The sequence below is a fragment of the Panthera onca genome, chromosome A3, assembly GCF_046562875.1.
Source record: "Panthera onca isolate mPanOnc1 chromosome A3, mPanOnc1 haplotype 2, whole genome shotgun sequence".
Taxonomy (NCBI): domain Eukaryota; kingdom Metazoa; phylum Chordata; class Mammalia; order Carnivora; family Felidae; genus Panthera; species Panthera onca.
The window spans coordinates 115,398,993-115,416,385 of NC_138341.1; positions in this window are offsets into that span (position 1 = coordinate 115,398,993).

Below are 17,393 nucleotides of genomic sequence, written 5' to 3' on the forward strand. Positions count from 1 at the left end.
TCTAGTAGGCCCAGTTTTAGCTCCCACATCCCAGGCCTGATTTACTCTCATGCATCAAAATTTTTGTTTCTAAAAGTTTAGGGCTTGTACCAATGATAGTACATGAGATGATATTGAGTTATATAGAACGTGATTTTAGGCGGTAAATGGACAAACGTAAAACAACAAAGAATCACATCATGAGAAAGTAATTCCCTTTGTAGTCTTCTTTGAAGCCTGGATTATATGTTCAGAGTGGCAAGGCCACTTAGAGGAAGTGAGGACTCTACCAGAGTGATACCGTCCTTGCATTCATCTCTCTGCCCTGCCTTCTGCCACACTGGCTCACAAACATCCTTGTAAGGTCAGCCCAGCTTTGATGCCTTCTGCTGCCCCCAAGCACTGAGGAAGGAGAAAGTGCTCTTACTGCCTTATTTCTGTCTCTGGAAAAGATACCTCTCCTCCTAGCCTGCAGTCGTTCCTCAACTGGGGCTGGTGGACTGCTGTTTTAGGGCACATAGAAGCAGACACACTACATCTGCTTCTGGAGAGAAGCTACTTGCTAAGCTTCTGTCAGCTCTGCCACTGTCCCTCCACAGCCTTTCTAACCCAAGGTCACAGGTCAGCTGTGCTCTTAACCAGGAGTCTTGGCAAGAGTTTCAAGTCCCTTGGGACCCCTGGCTGGCTCAGTCAGTAGAGCATGTGACTCTTGATCTTAAGGCTTGAGCTCAAGCCCCATGTTGGGCGTGTAGCCTTCTTAATTTATAAACAAACAAACAAATAAATAGATAAAAGTTCCAAATCCCTTCAGGAATCCTACTCTGTCATGTTAACTCAGAGCTTCGAGTCAATAGCTGGGAATTAGAGCTTCGAGTCAATAGCTGGGAAAGACACAGTGTCAGGGAGAAGGGCTGGGGCCTATATCCTGCCCATCCAAATATACTGAATCTATTGCAGCCTTGGCATCATCACAATCCCACTGGACTTAACCAGTTAGTTTACAGAGCCCCTGACATGGGAATTGAGTAAGGTATAGGTGTGAAGGCAGCTGGTAAACTCCGAAGCCCCAGAAAAGTGTATATGATGATACTACAAAAGGTTTCCTAGCCCATTCCAGAGTTTAGTCCTTGGATCTCTTTCCTTTTCTTTATTCCTATTCTCCTTGGGTGATTTCATCTGTTCCCCTGGTTTTAATTATGATCTATAGGCCAGTAACACCCAAAATCCACATGTCTAGCTTACATCTCTCCCTAAAACTTTACTTTTTATTTTGAATGGATTCCTAGATATCTCTATTTCAGTGTATACCAGAGATACTTTAAAGTAAACAGAACTCACCTCCTTCCTCACTAAGCCTTGCTCTTCCTTTAGAATTTAGCATCTGATTGGTGATTCCATCAGCCACACAGTCACCTGAGCTAGACACTGGAGAGCCTTCACTGATTTTTCCTTTGCTTCATCCCCTTGCATGCAAGGCCCTTAGGTCTGTTGTTTCTTCCCCAAACTCACTAGTTCAGGTGCTCATTTTTCTTTCCCCTGTATGATTCTGCTTTAACTTAGATTAGTTTCTCTGGTCTCCTTGTCTCCAGATGTGTCACATCAATCTCCCCTCCACACATCTGCGAGCATATTTGTAAAATTAAATCTGACCATTTGTTTCCCTTGTTTAAAACCCTTCAGCAACACTATGGGATATGATCCGGGCTCCTTAATCTGATATATTTAAGGCTCTCTCTGTCTGCTTCTTCTGACCCTTAGGGCCCTTCCTGCCCCCACCTTTGTTTCCCTCCTCATTACCTTTGCTATTGCTGGCCTTTAGTCTTAAAGGTGGTCTCCTTCTGTCGTCAACCTCCTATCCCCACATAGATAATACTATTCATCATTTAAGATTCAGTTCAGACATCACTTCTTCCAGGAAGGAAGACTTCCCTGTCTAGTCCCATCCCCTCATCCATCAGGTGCTTACATATATCTTATATGTACCTCTATCAGTGCACAAACCTCATTTATTGTTGTTATTTACTATCTCTTATAATTACATTATACTTCTGTGTCTCTTCTCCTGAACTGTAAGCACTTTGCAGGCAAAGACAATGTCTTTATATCCTCCATTTCTAGTATAGTGCATAGCATAAACTAGCTCCCCAATAATTGTTTGAATGATTGAAAGTCAGAAAAATATTCTTAGGTTTAAAAAATCTCTATTTAATAGGGCACCTGGGTGGCTCAGTTGTTAAGCATCTGACTTGGGGTCAAGTCAATTTCTCACAGTCCGTGGGTTCAAGCCCCACATCAGGGTCTGTGCTAACAGCTCAGAGCCTGGAGCCTGCTTCGGATTCTGTATCTCCCTCTCTCTCTGTTCCTCCCTTGCTCGTGCTCTCTCTCTCTCTCTCTCTCTCTCTCACTCTCAAAAATGAAAAAACATTTAAAAACAATTTTGTAATATCTTTAATAGTAAAAACAGAAAATATTAGCTAAACCTTAGTTACCTGGCATTCTCTTGCCCCAAATCTCTGAGCATTTTAGCTAGTGAACTAAATCAAATTTTCTGAATATATTTATGCCAAAAATTACATAGTGCCACTGCAAAAAGATATTCCTTAAACATGTCAGTGCCCAACTTGGTGATTACAGGTCTTGGCTTTTCCCCTTGTCTTGGCATACTGGGTCTCCAAAGAGCTCCAGCTGGAAGAGACACACACATCTCAGATAGTCTTCTCCCCAAACCAAGTGGGGGTCAGAGCTCTGGTGTGGCCACCTGGGGGCAGTGCAGACTTGCAGATGGGTTTCACAGCTGAGGTTGGGGAGCCCTACTCCTGAGCAATCCCAGTTTCGTGTGCTATTCTGTCCAGCAAACTTTCCTCCCACTTCCAGGGGACCTTAGCCAAGTCTGCCTTTGACTAGGCTCCCACTGAATTGGTAAGAGAGGGACTGGAATAGACAACTTCATAGAGCAGCATGCACACCCATACACACATATCCTGGAACATTTCCAGCTTCCAACTCCTGAGAGGCAGGTTAACAAATCAAATTAGAGGTTTCTTTAAGGCAAGAAACCTAAATACTTTAAAGGAAAGGGTGAAGGCTGGTGTTAAACACTGTTAACAGGTAACCGTTCCATGACATACAGTCACGGAAACACAGCATTTCTTAGTTTTCTAAATTAAATATCCTTGGCTCCCATCCACCAGTGGGTAGAAAATCCAAAACTCCAACCTTAGTCCTTTTTCAGGGGCTTATAGGTATTTGGGGAAACTCTCTAATCAGTGCCTGCCACCTTGGAGCTCTTTGCCCAGGACAATTGTCTATTCTAGGACATTTTCGCTAAGCCTAGCTAGGGGCATGGAGACTTCTGCTATGGCTCCCAAATAGCAGTGCCTTTGCTCACCTCCCTGAGCACACTCATCCCCATCACTCATGGTTCTACCATCCCAGGGGTCTGTGGGAGAGTAGGAGCAGGACCTGGCTGCACAAGGAGACTGCAGTGCCCTTTAGCACCATCAGCTCCAGAGCCAGACTCAGGAAATTCTCCTCCACCCTCCTTTAATCCTAAAAGCACTTCTTACTCTCAGAAAGAAAAAAAAAAAAAAAAAACCTTTTGTCACCTCTGAGAGTCTGGACTGATTTCAAAAACAAAAACCTATTGAAGTTTGTTTGTTTGTTTGTTTGTTTGTTTGTTTGTTTCTTGAGATGAGAGAAGTCCTGGTCTTCAGAACAAAAGGACCTGGTCATTCTTTTGGGATGGGGAGTATAGAGAAAGGTAGGAAAAATTCATTCTTTCACAAAGAACAAAAATAGCTGACACTACAGAAAATAAGACCGTAATTCATCAAGCAGTGTAGCCCATCAAACACTGAAGAAGAGCCTATCTCATACCTTGTTCCAGAGTGTGGGGCCTCTCCAGGAAGAGGCAGTAGGCCAAACTGTAGGTGGAGATCCATATTATCCTGTGCCAGGATAATATGCTTCAGATTGGAAGTAAGCTGCAAACAGGCTCTGCCATCTTCTGCTAGGTTCTGGATTAACCGGGGAGGGCGTTGCTGGTACATCCAGGTTCCAATTCCCAGGAGCTGGTCTGGTTTAGGCCATCTCATTTCCTGGTCTGAGGAAGGACTTTGAAGAGAGAGACAGAGACAGAGTATGAGCAGGGGAGGGGTAGAGACAGAGGGAGACATAGAATCTGAAGCAAGCTCCAGGCTCTGAGCTGAGGTGGGGCTGTAACTCACGAACTGTGAGATCATAACCTGAGCTGAAGTCAGACGCTTAACTGACTGAGCCACCTAGGTGCCTCTAAACTTTTTTTTTTTAATGTTTATCCATTTTTGAGAAAGAGAGAGAGAAAGACAGAGTGAGTGGGGGAGGGGCAGAGAGAGAGGAAGACACAGAATCCAAAGCAGACTCCAGGCTCTGAGCTGTCAGCGCAAAGCCTGACACAGGGCCTGAACTCACAAACTGTGAGATCATGAGCTGAGGCAAAGGTGATGCTCAACCAACAGAGCCACCCAGGCGCTCCTGAATTTTACAGTCTTGATGCATGTCTTGCTTATCTCACCCTAGTCTGTCCACCGGCTGCCCCTGCCTGAGCTATGTGGAGCCCTTGTAGTTCAAGGGAAGTGGGGAGTGACCCACTATGTGTGAGACAGTTGATGGGACACAATCATCTCACCCTAACCTTGGGTGAGAGTTGGGGGCCCAGTATCCAGTATCCTGGCCTACCACTTCTCCCAGGCCCTCAGCTGGACTGTATTAAAGCTATACTTGTGAGGTGCATTGAGATCTCTGGGCATCAAGCCAAGAGTCCTTTGATTGATTTTTGTCATAGATGGAGAGAATTTGCTAACATAACTCCATTCATTAGGGTTCATAGAAAGATCACTATAGAATCTAGGTTGTTTTGATATGACTAAATCCACATCCTTCAGCATGGCCCATAATAAGACCAGCCCTTCACCACTTCATTTCATCCATATTTCTAGCCTCATCTCTGGCCATTTCCCCATGTACACTCTGCTCTCATCTCAGGAAACAATTTGGTCTGCCTGCTGTTTTCCAAGCATAACAAGTACTTTCATGCCTCCATGTCTTTGCTTGTGCTGTTGCCTTGCCTGGAATACCCTTTTTCTTCCTCTCTGTCTGATGAATTCTTTACTTATTTTGAAGACCCAAATCAAATGTCATCTCCTCTATAGTTTCCCCTGACATGTTCCCCTTAATGAATTTCATAACACTTCTGAAAGACCCATTTTCATGTAGTTGTTTCTTATGTGTCTCCTTATCAGATGGTGAACTCAGTGAATGGCTTGAGAACTCAAGGAAGAGCAACTCCTGATTTTACTTCCTCTCCTTTTCTTCTTCAACCTATGATTTCATTCATCTTTGTATCCGCAGCTCTTAGCATAATTCTGGGCACATAGGAAATACTTAACAAAGGTTTATTGACTATGATGAAAGCTGGAAGGCATCAGACAAAATGTGGTTGTTCTTTTATTTTCACTTTCTATTTCCCCTTCTCAGAAGATTGGTTACTGGTCCCAATTTCCTCTCATGATCATTTCTGTTCTTTCTGGCCTATGCATACCATTCCAATTTTACCTAGCTTTCCTTGGCTAGCTCTCCTAGTCTCAACACTCCACTCATGTATTCCATTGTTCAGCACATATTTATTAAACACCTTCTGCTCTGCAGACACTATTCTAGGCACTGAAGATACAGCAGTGAACAAGATGGAGGGGATATTTTCATGGAGTTCACATTATGGTTGTATAACTTAGACTGAAACAAGTAAACAAACAAGATACAGGTATACTTTGGGGATATTGCAGAGTCAGTTCCAGACCACCACAATAAATGAATATCTCAAAGCAAGTCAAATGAATTTTTTGGTTTTCCAGTGCATATAAAAGACTCTTCATTGCAGTCTATTAAGTGTGTATTATGTCTTTAAAAAAACACGTACAGGGTGCCTGGGTGGCTCAGTCGGTTGAGCACCCAACTTCGGCTTAGATCATGAACTTGCAGTTTGTGAGTTTGAGCCCTACATTGGGCTCTGTGCTGACAGCAGCACAAATAATAAATAAAACATTATTATAAAAATAATCTCAAACATAAATAAAACATTAAAATAAAATAATTCAAAGAAATAATAATAAATAACTAATATATAAGTAAATAATAAAGATAAATAAAACATTATTAAAAATAATCTCAAAAATAAATAAAACATTAAAATAAAATAAAGTAATTCTACATGGACATACATTATTTTTTTTTTCTTTTTTTTTATTTTTATTTTTATTTTTCTTTAAAATATGCTGCTCCTACTTTTTTTTTTTTAATTTTTTTTTCAACGTTTTTTATTTTATTTTTGGGACAGAGAGAGACAGAGCATGAACGGGGGAGGGGCAGAGAGAGAGGGAGACACAGAATCGAAAGCAGGCTCCAGGCTCCGAGCCATCAGCCCAGAGCCTGACACGGGGCTCGAACTCACGGACCGCGAGATCGTGACCTGGCTGAAGTCGGACGCTTAACCGACTGTGCCACCCAGGCGCCCCGGACATACATTATTAAAAAATATTTTGTCTGGTCGCATGAGTGGCTCTGTTGGTTAAGTGTCCAACTCTTGATTTCAGCTCAGGTCATGATCTCACAGTTCAGGGGATCGAGCTCCACTTTGGGCTCTGTGCTGACAGGACAGAGCCTGCTTGCTATTCTCTCTCTCCCTTTTGCTCTCTGCTCCTTTCCTGCTCACACGCCCATGCACACGGGCACGCTATCTCTCTCACTCTCTCTCTCAAAATAAAATAAATAAGGGGCGCCTGGGTGGCTCAGTCGGTTAAGCAGCCGACTTCGGCTCAGGTTATGATCTCGCAGTCCGTGAGTTCAAGCCCCGCGTCGGGCTCTGTGCTGACAGCTCAGAGCCTGGAGTCTGTTTCAGATTCTGTGTCTCCCTCTCTCTGACCCTCCCCCGTTAATGCTCTGTCTCTCTCTGTCTCAAAAATAAATAAACGTTAAAAAAAAATTTTAAAAATAAAATAAATAAAATAAACATTTTGTTGCTCAAAGGATGCTAGCCATCATCTGAGCTTTCAGCTAGTCTTGATCTTTTTGCTGGTGGAAGGTCTTGCCTTGATGTCGATGGTTGCTGACCGATCAGGGTGGTGGTTGCTGAAGGTTGGGGTGGTTGTAGCAATTTCTTAAAATAAGACAACAGTAAAGTTTGCCACAATTGATTCTTCTTTCACAAATAATTTCTCTGTAGCATGCAATGCTGTTTGATAGCACTTTACCCACAGTAGAGCTTCTTTCAAAATTGGAGTCAATCCTCTCAAACCCTGCCACTGCTTTATCAACTAAGTTTATGTAATATTAAAAATAATTTTTTTTTAATTTTAGAGAGAGAGAGAAAGTGGGGAAGAGGGGCAGAAGGAGAGAGAGAGAGAGAGAGAGAGAGAGAGAGAGAGAGAGAGAGAGAATCTTAAGCAGGCTTCACACTCAGGGTGCAGCCTGACATGGGGCTCAATCCCATGACCCTGGGATCATGACCTGAGCCGAAATCAAGAGTTGGATCCTCAACCAACTGAACCACCCAGGCACCCCACTTTGCTAACCAGTGCAAGAGGCCTAGGTTTCAGCCTATTTCAGCTTTTGACATGCCCTCTTCAATAAGCTTAATCATTTCTAGCTTTTGATTTAAAGTGAGAGACATGTGATTCTTCCTTTCACTTGAGCACTTAGAGGCCACTGTAGGGTTATTAGTTGGCTTAATTTCAATATTGTTGTGTCTCAGAGACTAGGGAGGCATGAGGGAAAGAGGAGGGAAAGAGATGAGGGAACAGCCTGCTGGTGGAACAGTCAGAACACACACATTTATCAATTAAGTTTGCCATCTTATATATAAGCATGGTTGGTGGCCCCTCAAAATGATTACAACAGCAAAGATCACTGATCACAGATCACCATAACAAATATAACAATAATGAAAAATCTTGAAATATTGCAAACATTACCAAAATGTGACATAGAGACAAGAAATGAGCAAATGCTGTTGGAAAAATGGTGCCAATAGACTTGTTCAATGCAGGGTTGCTACAAACTTGCAATGTGTAAAAAATACAATATCCACAAAGCACAATAAAGTGAAGCACAAAGAACAATAAAATAGGGTCTGCCTGTAATATCAAATAATGATGAGTCCTAGGAAGGAAATAAAGTGATATAACAGGGAGTGGAATGGGGATCACATGAGAGAGGTTGGTCAGATAAGCCCTCTCTGAGGAGGAGACACTGAAATCTAAGGACAAGAAGGAGATAATTACATGGGGATCTGCTAAAAAAAAAAAAAAAAAAAACCACAAAAACAAAAAACATTCCAAGTGGAAAGGTCAGCAAATGCGCAGGCCAAGACAAGACCAGATGACTGAAAATTATAAAGCATGATATAAAAACACAAAATATTACTTACAGGTTTTCCTTAGCCTGTCACCATCCCTTCATCCCTTTCAGATAAGAGCATCTTTGATCCCTTCTGAAAAGTGATTGACTTCCTCTAACCTTCACCTTCCTTACTGATCAAATCACAGAATTTTCTTCTAGCAAATCCCATTGAAGCTCATCTGACGTTAATTTGACTACAGCTATCTTGGTGACTGAAGCACCAATCTATGGGATTAGAATTTTGTGTGATCCCTTCGGTCAGACACTACTTCCCTTCCCCATCTCTTCCAGAAGGACTAAGTCCTGTGCTCTTATATCTGGGGAGGATTATCTCACCAGAGATAGAATGAGGCAGAAATCTGGGGGTAGCATGGAGGGGGAAAAGTCAGTTCTTTGGACAGACACCCACAGGTGCCTGAACCTGCAGTCCACCTCTTTGAATTTAGGAATGTACCCCCCCTCCACACTGCATGTTACCATTGGGCTGTTATGCCCAGCTGGGAGAGAATGTCCAAAAAAGCTGGCATCCTCTCTTAGATGCCAGAGCAGTTGCTTAAAGAGGCCAGAGGGCTTCCTGCCACCGGAGACATGAAATGCTCTCAATAAGCCAGGAGCCAGAATCAAAACCATATGGTTTGCTTTGCAGTAAAGATCACAGGGCCTGGAAAACTAGAGGAAGGAGGGCCAGCCAGGGGACAAGCTTTTTGGGGTAAGGGGGGAGGGTGCCTACCCTAATCCTGGCAGACCTGTACTCACAGGTATAGCCCTCCTGCCTCAGGGGCCTCCTGTCCTTGAACTCCTGGCCCATTCAGACTCTCCTCATGTCCAGACTGGTAGAAGTTCAAACAATAAAGGCTGGAAGAATGGGATTACTACTCCCTGGAACATCAGGATTCCCTAAAAGCCTCCTGACCAGATGCTCCCAAAATGGAAACTGTCCCTGTTTGTTCTTGTCTCTAATTAACTGACATATCCCACATCTTAAAAATATTTTTAAAAAGCAGCCCTTATCTGCTTGCTTACCATGTATCTAAATAGATTCATATTCTTTAAGAGGGGGTCTTAGATTTTTCCAAGGTGCTCCTGAGGGAAAATCCATAAGCATTCAAAGAAAGCCATGCTAATAACCCCTTCAAAAAGGATAGACTACATGGACCCAGTGTGGCAAGCCTGGATTTGGATCTGCTTGGGACATTAAATGTGAGAGCTTTTGTTAGTCCCAGTGGGTTCCTGTCCTTACTGATTTATGAGCAGGGATTGTTTATGGACCAACTGGGGAGAAGGTGCTGCATGCCTGAAACTGGGGTAGCCAGCAGTGTCTTTTCCTTTGCAGACCAAGACCAAGGCACCTGAGGAAAGGTTGAATCCAATTCCCACTGTCCACCTACTATCTCCCTGTTCCCCAACCCAACCCATGGCTTCAGTGGCTCCATGAAAAAAGCATGCCCATTTGTGGGCAAAGTTCTATGTTCACATGTTCACATGTCCCCATGTGAATGCAGAAGACTTTGATGGAGATGCCTTTGTTTTAGGGCCCAGGCTGACCCATAAATGGGAGGAATATTCCAGGTAGCCCATTGATATAGGAAAGGGGTAGACCCTAGTGCCTTAGAGTTGATAGCCTGCCTCATAAGCCTCTCTCATAATCTCTTCACCCAGGGCAGATCTGCAACTTGCTGGGTCATGGAAGAAAAAGCAGAAGCAAAATAAATAAAAGAAACATTGGGTTTTCCTAACTTTCTTCTACAACTATTTTCTTGGATGGGAAAGGAAACAAAAAATCTGATAAACAGGATGGTTCTCCTTCTGGGCTGCTGTTGAAAGTGAGTGTTTACAAGGTTCTGGGTGATGAGTGATTTGAGGGTAGGACTTTGTCTTAAGCTTCCCAAAGTTGTAAGGTTGACCCCTTCCCTGCCTGCCAGACTCCCTGACTTGCTCCCCTATATGTTAAGAAGCAGACAGCAAGCTTCTGGAGCCCTTGGGCTCCAAACATGCCCCTTGATACTAGCCATTAGGGGCACCTGGGTGGCTTAGTCAGTTAAGTCCAGCTTCAGCTCAGGTCGTGATCTTAGGGCTCATGAGTTCAAGCCCCACATCGGGCTCTCTGTGGTCAGCATGGAGCCCACTTGGGATCCTCTGTTCTCAACCCTGTCTCTGTCCCTCCTCAGCTCTCTCTCTCTCAAAAATAAATCAACATTAAAAAAAATACTAGCCATCAAATACATGGGCCTAGAAACTTCAAACATGTACTTACAGAAGATTTAGAAAAGCTGGAGCCAAGGCTTTGCTCATCTTCTGATATTATTTCTCATTGCCCTTCAAGGACTACACACAGAACCCAAGGGACTGGCTATTTGGGTGAGTTCAGTGAGGCATTGCCAGTCATATTCTGGTCAGCCACAAAAACAGTATTAAATTAAGTTTCAGACAAGCTCACTAGAGTGTATTAGCCACTACTGGGTTGGCAGGATTCTTTTGAAGTTTTGACCCAAATAAGTTATATTTTTATTTTTATATGTTTAATATTTTCTTGTATAGACCCCATCATATTTAAACTTCACAATAATACTATGCTTTGGAAAGGGAAAGTATGAATATCACAGTTATATACATGAGGAAACAGACACAAAGAGATTTAATGACTTGCCCAAATTTATCTAGCTCTGTTGTTACCAGAGTCAGGACTAGAACGTTGATTTCCTAACTTCCAGTTCAGTGCCTTTTCCATTCTGCCTTAAGAGCAAATATTCTCAGAAAAGTTGCATTAAGACAGCGGTACTTGGCAATCATTGGACCCCTTCCCTGGGCTCCCATTATAATTATGGGGTCTTCCTTTTTCAAGTCAGTGTTCTCCTTTGCCAGAATGTGCCACCCCAGGTTCATATGCTGTTCCTGTTCATGGAAACCCACAATCAAGTTACATACCATTATCTCAATTCATTCCCCTGTATCTCCATTGAGGATATTATTTACCCACATTACTGATAAAGAAGCTGAAGCTCAGAGAAACCAGATAAATTAGCTTAAAATCCTAAGGCTTGTAAGTGGCAGAGCTGACACTCTTTCTGCTTTACCCTAGAGATGCAGAAACATTAGCCATAAATGTAATCAAACATAGATCTTCTCCTCAAGACATGAACATGTTTGTGGACTTGACTGAATGAGTCATATTCTAGGGATGGGACACCAAGCAATGTAGTAGAGAACCTCCAATTTCTCCAGAAGTGGCAAATACTCCTCCCACTGGGTATCCACACAGAAACATGTAAGCATGCTCACGTGGCATGTGCTGCCCCACCTCCCCCTGCCAGGGATTTGGTCACAGCTACAGCATCTTGACAACCTATTTAAACCAACTTGCAGTAACTGGCAGCAAAGTATCATTCTCTGGCAGGCTGAGTCATTGAGCCACTGCAGACTTTGGAAGAAAGAATCATTAGCTGAAACATTCAAGAACCAGGGGGTCCCAGAGAGGTATGTAATAAATTCCATCCAGATGTTGGGATTGGCTTCTTTCTTTCTTTCTTTCTTTCTTTCTTTCTTTCTTTCTTTCTTTCTTTCTTTTCTTTCTTTCTTTCTTTTCTTTCCCTCCCCCAGTCACACTGAAAGAGTGAACAAGTTGTTTTCACCTTATCAAACAAGGTGGGAAGAACATCATTTCCTTTATTCTTGGGTGGGTCTGCACCAAAGGATCAAGAGGGCTAACAGAATCTGGATAATTCAGGGTGGCATCTGAACTATCAGAGAGCACTGTGTACACATGAAAGAATTATACAGATAGGTAAATGATATTGCACATACTTCAGCAAAATCCAATTAGAGGTCTCCAAGTGCATTGCAATTTAGAGCTTCCACACTATTTTACCTATGGTGTAGGCAGCCTGTCTGTTTAAAATCCTTCTAAGAAATTATGGCTGTACAAACTGGTCCAACAAATAGCTGAATATGGACACTGCTCTGTTAGGGGAAGGCAGACCTAGCTGTAAGTATTATATTTTATCTCATGGCCTGGAAGCTTTGTCATGCTTTATGGCTAATAATCGGGTTATTAAATAACTCAAAAAGTCCTCTCCAGCAGTCCAGGCTCTACTGGGGTTAACTTTTGCTGTGGGGCTAGGATGAGGAAACACAGATCTTCCCAAGCTGCAGCCTCAATTGACATCCCCTTCACCCCACACCTGAGCTCCTGCTCCCTGGAAAAGAAACCTGAGTAAAGACAGCTGTGGCAGCAGAGAAGGGTTCTTCTTGGCAGTGGCTGCTTCTGACTTCAGAGATGTGGACATTAAACTAGAAAGCAGTGCTGAGAGAGAGGACCAGGAAGTAAATGACACTGGGAAATGAGAAACTCAGGGAAGAAAGGACCTGACTTTCCTCCTCTCAAAAAGGTATGCTTTGTAAGGTTCACCTTTTCATCTGGACTGGTGAGTCTTGAGAGTTTTAGTCCTTACACTACTTGAACAGAACAAAAGAATCTTACCTGTTTAGTGGATTAAATAAACAAGCCAGCAAACAAAAGAAAACATTTTTGAGGTGTTTTTGCTGAATTCCTGTCAATTATTTATATTTCTTTATATTCCTTTAAACATGCTTGTTTTGGTTCTTTTAAGTTTTGATTGAAATCCGCAGTGGAAAATATGTTTCAAAGGGGGGAAAAAAACACCCAACACACTTCTGTGTCTTGCATTTTGACCCAGCCCACAAAACTATTGGAAGAATCTTTGCAGACCCACCAGAGATCCCCGGATTCACTTGGAGAATCATTGATCTATAAACAACGTCTTGATTTCCGAACCCTTCTTTTGATCTGGAATTATCTTTTATTGACCACAGAACTGCTACTGACGATTCCTGGGACAGGGGCCTGTATAGTGAGAGGTGAGCCCCAGTGTGGGAAGAAGAAATCTCTTTCTCTTTCTCAGCGGGTGTTTTGGTACAGTACGATATCTATACTTAGTATATCTATGGACTCAATTTCTTCTCTTTTCCTCCTCCTTCCTTCTTCTTTTATATCTTCTGGTTTTTGTTTGTTCATTTCTTCTATAGTAAAAATTTCCCCCAAGCCTTGGTGCCTAGGTGATTTTTGCCTGGCATGTTCCACTAATTGGAGTTTTGGAATCAGTTTCTTATTTAGGTGCATAATTTTTCTAAATATTTAAGCACCTAAATTATTGTAAAAACAGCTGGCCACTGCCCATGCCTTGTAGGCGGATAGGTGAGATGGCACCAGAGAAGAGAGGGCTTTAGGTCTCTACCCTTCACCGTGCCAGAACTCAGAGCTCTGTTGAGATACATGTGGGAAAGAAGAACCTTCATGGAGGGAGCGGCCATGTTGCAATTAGCCGACAACACAGACAATATGAAGAGCAAATCCAGGGAGAAATGGAACCCTGGAAGCATGAAGTTACAAATCTCCTAACCAGGCTGTGCCCTGAGAATGCGATAGTTCCTTTGGTCAAACTGCTCTGAAAATAAAGGAAAAGACACTGACTCACGTTGAAGGTAAGGAGAGTGTCTGCATCTTCTCTGCTTAAACCACAGGGATCTGATTAAGGATCGGGACACTAAACACTGATGGCTTCACTTTGGGCACAATCATCGGCAGGAAGGCCCCATGCAAAGGTAATTATCAGGAATGGGGGCCCATTATAGCCTTTTGATTTGGTCACTCAAACATCCTGTCAGACAGATGTAGAAAGGAGATCGACCCTTACCCCAAAAGAAGTAAATCGTAGGTTGAAGTATTTGGTTTCAGTATCTGTCAGGTTGAGGCTTTGAAAGGCAGACCTGTGGTCTAGGAAACTACATTCGGGATTCTATTACCTTGGGGCTCTGAAAATTCAAGGATATAAGGAAATGTATAACCCAGATTGAGACAATTACTTTTAATTGGCTGTTTTGCTGTCGAGTGCAATAACCCCCATTTTGTGTAACTGGCTCTGAGTTAGAATGCAGTCTTTCTGGGAGAAGGGCTGTTTTTGGTTCTTCAAGAAACTCTGGAGGAATCTCAAAAGTTAAAATAACCTAAAATTTGCCCCATCTCTTGGTTACACCATGCATGTTTGTCTCTTCCAAGCACTTCTGCATATGGATGGGTAAGCATTCTAACAAAGATGCCGTTAGAGTCCGGGAGACGGAAGCAAAGAAGCCAAGTATTCAGAGTTGGGCAAAAGACGTAAAGAACAAGAGCCAGGACACTAGTCAAAAAGAGAGAGGAGTTCTTATAAAAGAGAAATAGAATATAGGAACTAAAAAATCAGATGGGGCGTGAGGGATAGGGAGAGCCTAGGGTCTCATCTTTGATTGAAATAAGAAAGAATATAATTCAGAGAGGAAAATATATACAAAGAAGTAGATTATGATTTGAGAGAAAGCAGACTTCAGTTGGATAGGGAAGATTTATTGAGACTTTGGGGAGAAAACTGGAAAGAACTGTAAAGCTATAGTATATCCTATTTAAATACCTGCGTAGCTGGGTCTGGGGGCCAAAATAATCCCCCTAGCCCCTAGAGGTCTGCGTGTTGCTCATAGGGCAGCTATCTTGAGGAAAAAGAAGAAAAGTGGGAGTGTGGCAGAGGGTGGAGAGTTCCATAAGCCCCTCTAATGGCCCCCACAAGGCAGGATTCAGCCATAAATTGCCTGCTAGGCAGCCACCAGTTTCGTCTCCATCTGTTCTCCAAACCCGTGCTTACAGATTCTTTCTTTATATTCAGGTGTTTTTAAAAAGAATCAGCTTGAAGCGAAAGTACTAAATTCAAAACATTCTAAACCACAATTTGAATCTTGTTTAAGAGAAGAAAGGATGAGAAGTGTGACTCTATTCATTTGTTTAGAAATAGTTGTTGCAGACGGAATCCCAGGCGTTACATGTTTTAATCTTCCCTTGGTTTATTCTGCTCTCAAGTGCCATGGGGCCTCATTCAATTGTCAGTAATTGGGCTTTTAGAAGGGAGAAAAGCGGTTATTTGAAATTGACTCCTTATGTCCTATAGTTGCACCACCTGACATTTGCTTCCAGGGAAGTGTATGCAGTGCTGACTGACTGGCTATCTGCTTTAAGTGGGTTCAACTGTGAAATAAATTAAGAGGCCATCTCCATCCTCGCCATCACTTTAAATTAGGGACACAGAGAAAAACTCACTAGACCCTAGTGAAGGCATTCATGGCTTGGAGCCTAGCCTCAGAGTGGTCAGGTGGCCTGGCTCACAGGGGTCCTCTTTCACAAAGCTCAGGAGCAGAAATGAAGGGACCAGTTTCTGGTACTGCATCTACCTTAACTGCCTGTGAGGCTTTAATCTAGTCATTGAGCTGCTCAGGGCTGCCATCCTGTGCATCCAATGGGAAAGCGAAGACTAGCCTCCCCTACTTGCAAGGATGCTTGTGGATAAGATGACAACCAAAAGTATCTGCCTTAGCTGGGGTAGAGAGAACCAGGTCAGAGAGAGAGAGAGAGAGAGAGAGAGAGTACGTTGTGGTAACTGACTTTATCACTTCATTGCTTGCTTTTAAAATCCTCATCTTCTCTGAGCTTCTGAATAGTCTGGAAATATTTTTATTTTCTTTTAAATAAAGTTTTCATTGAAAGTTTTTCTGTTTTTGTTGAGCAAAAAAGTCTTCACCATGTGAACACACCCAGGAAACCAGAACCTAGATGTAGAAATAGGACATTATCAGCGGCACCTGGGTGGCTTAGTCGGTTAAGCATCTGACTTTGGCTCAGGTCACAATCTCACAGTTTGTAGATTCGAGCCCCACATCAAGCTCTATACTGACATCTCAGAGCCTGGAGCCTGCCTTGGATTCTGTGTCTCCCTCTATCTCTGCTCCTCCCCGGCTCGCACTCTGTCTCTGTCTCTCTCAAAAATAAATATACATTAAAAAAAAAAAAAAAAAAGAGGGGCACCTGGGTGGCTCAGTCGGTTGGGCGTCCGACTTCGGCTCAGGTCACGATCTCGTGGTCCGTGAGTTCCAGCCCCGCGTCGGGCTCTGGGCTGATGGCTCAGAGCCTGGAGCCTGCTTCGGATTCTGTGTCTCCCTCTCTCTCTGCCCCTCCCCCGTTCATGCTCTGTCTCTCTCTGTCTCAAAGATAAATAAAAACATTAAAAAAAAAATTAAAAAAAAAAATAGTACATTATCAGCACCCAGAACACCCTCAGGCCCTTTAAGTCCCTTTCTTTCCAAGGGTAACCACTAATTTGACTTCTAACACCATGATTAAGTTTTGCTTGTTTGGGGGGCTTTATATATATATGTGTGTATGTACTTTTTAAATGTGTGACTTCTTTTGCTTAATACTGGGTTTATAAGATTTGTTTATTTTATGTAGTAATATTTTGCTTATTCTCTTTGTATGGTATTTCGTGAATTAGTATGCCACAATGTGTTTATCCATTCCCTTATTAATGGATGTTTAGGTTTCCAGTTGAGGGCCATTATGAACAGTTCTACTGAAAACATTCTTGAATAGTTTTTTGATGAATATATGAATATATTTCTGTTGAGTTATCTAGAAGTGGAATTGCTGGGTCATAGGACATGTGTAAGTTCTATATTAACAGATACTGCCAGTTTTTCAAAGTCATTTTCCCAAGACCAAAATCATTTTACACTCCCACCAGCCATGTCTGAGACTTCTGTTTTTTCTACATCCTCACCAGCACTTGGTGTTGTCTCTTTTACATTTAGCCATTTTGGTGGATATTTTGTGGAATGCTTTTGTTTTTAATTTTAATTTTCTTGATGAATAACAAAGTTGAACATCTTTTAACATATTCATTAGCCATTTGGATATCTTGTTTTGTGAAATATTCAAGTCTTGAGCCTGTTCTTCTGTTGGATTGTCTGACATTTGTATTGGTCTATAAGAATTCTTTAAATATTAGATACTTGTGTACGTGTTGCAAATATCATTTCCCATAATGCTCTCAAGTCACATTGGAGCTTGAGGCAAAACAATAGGGAGGTACCTGGGTGGCTCAGTCAGT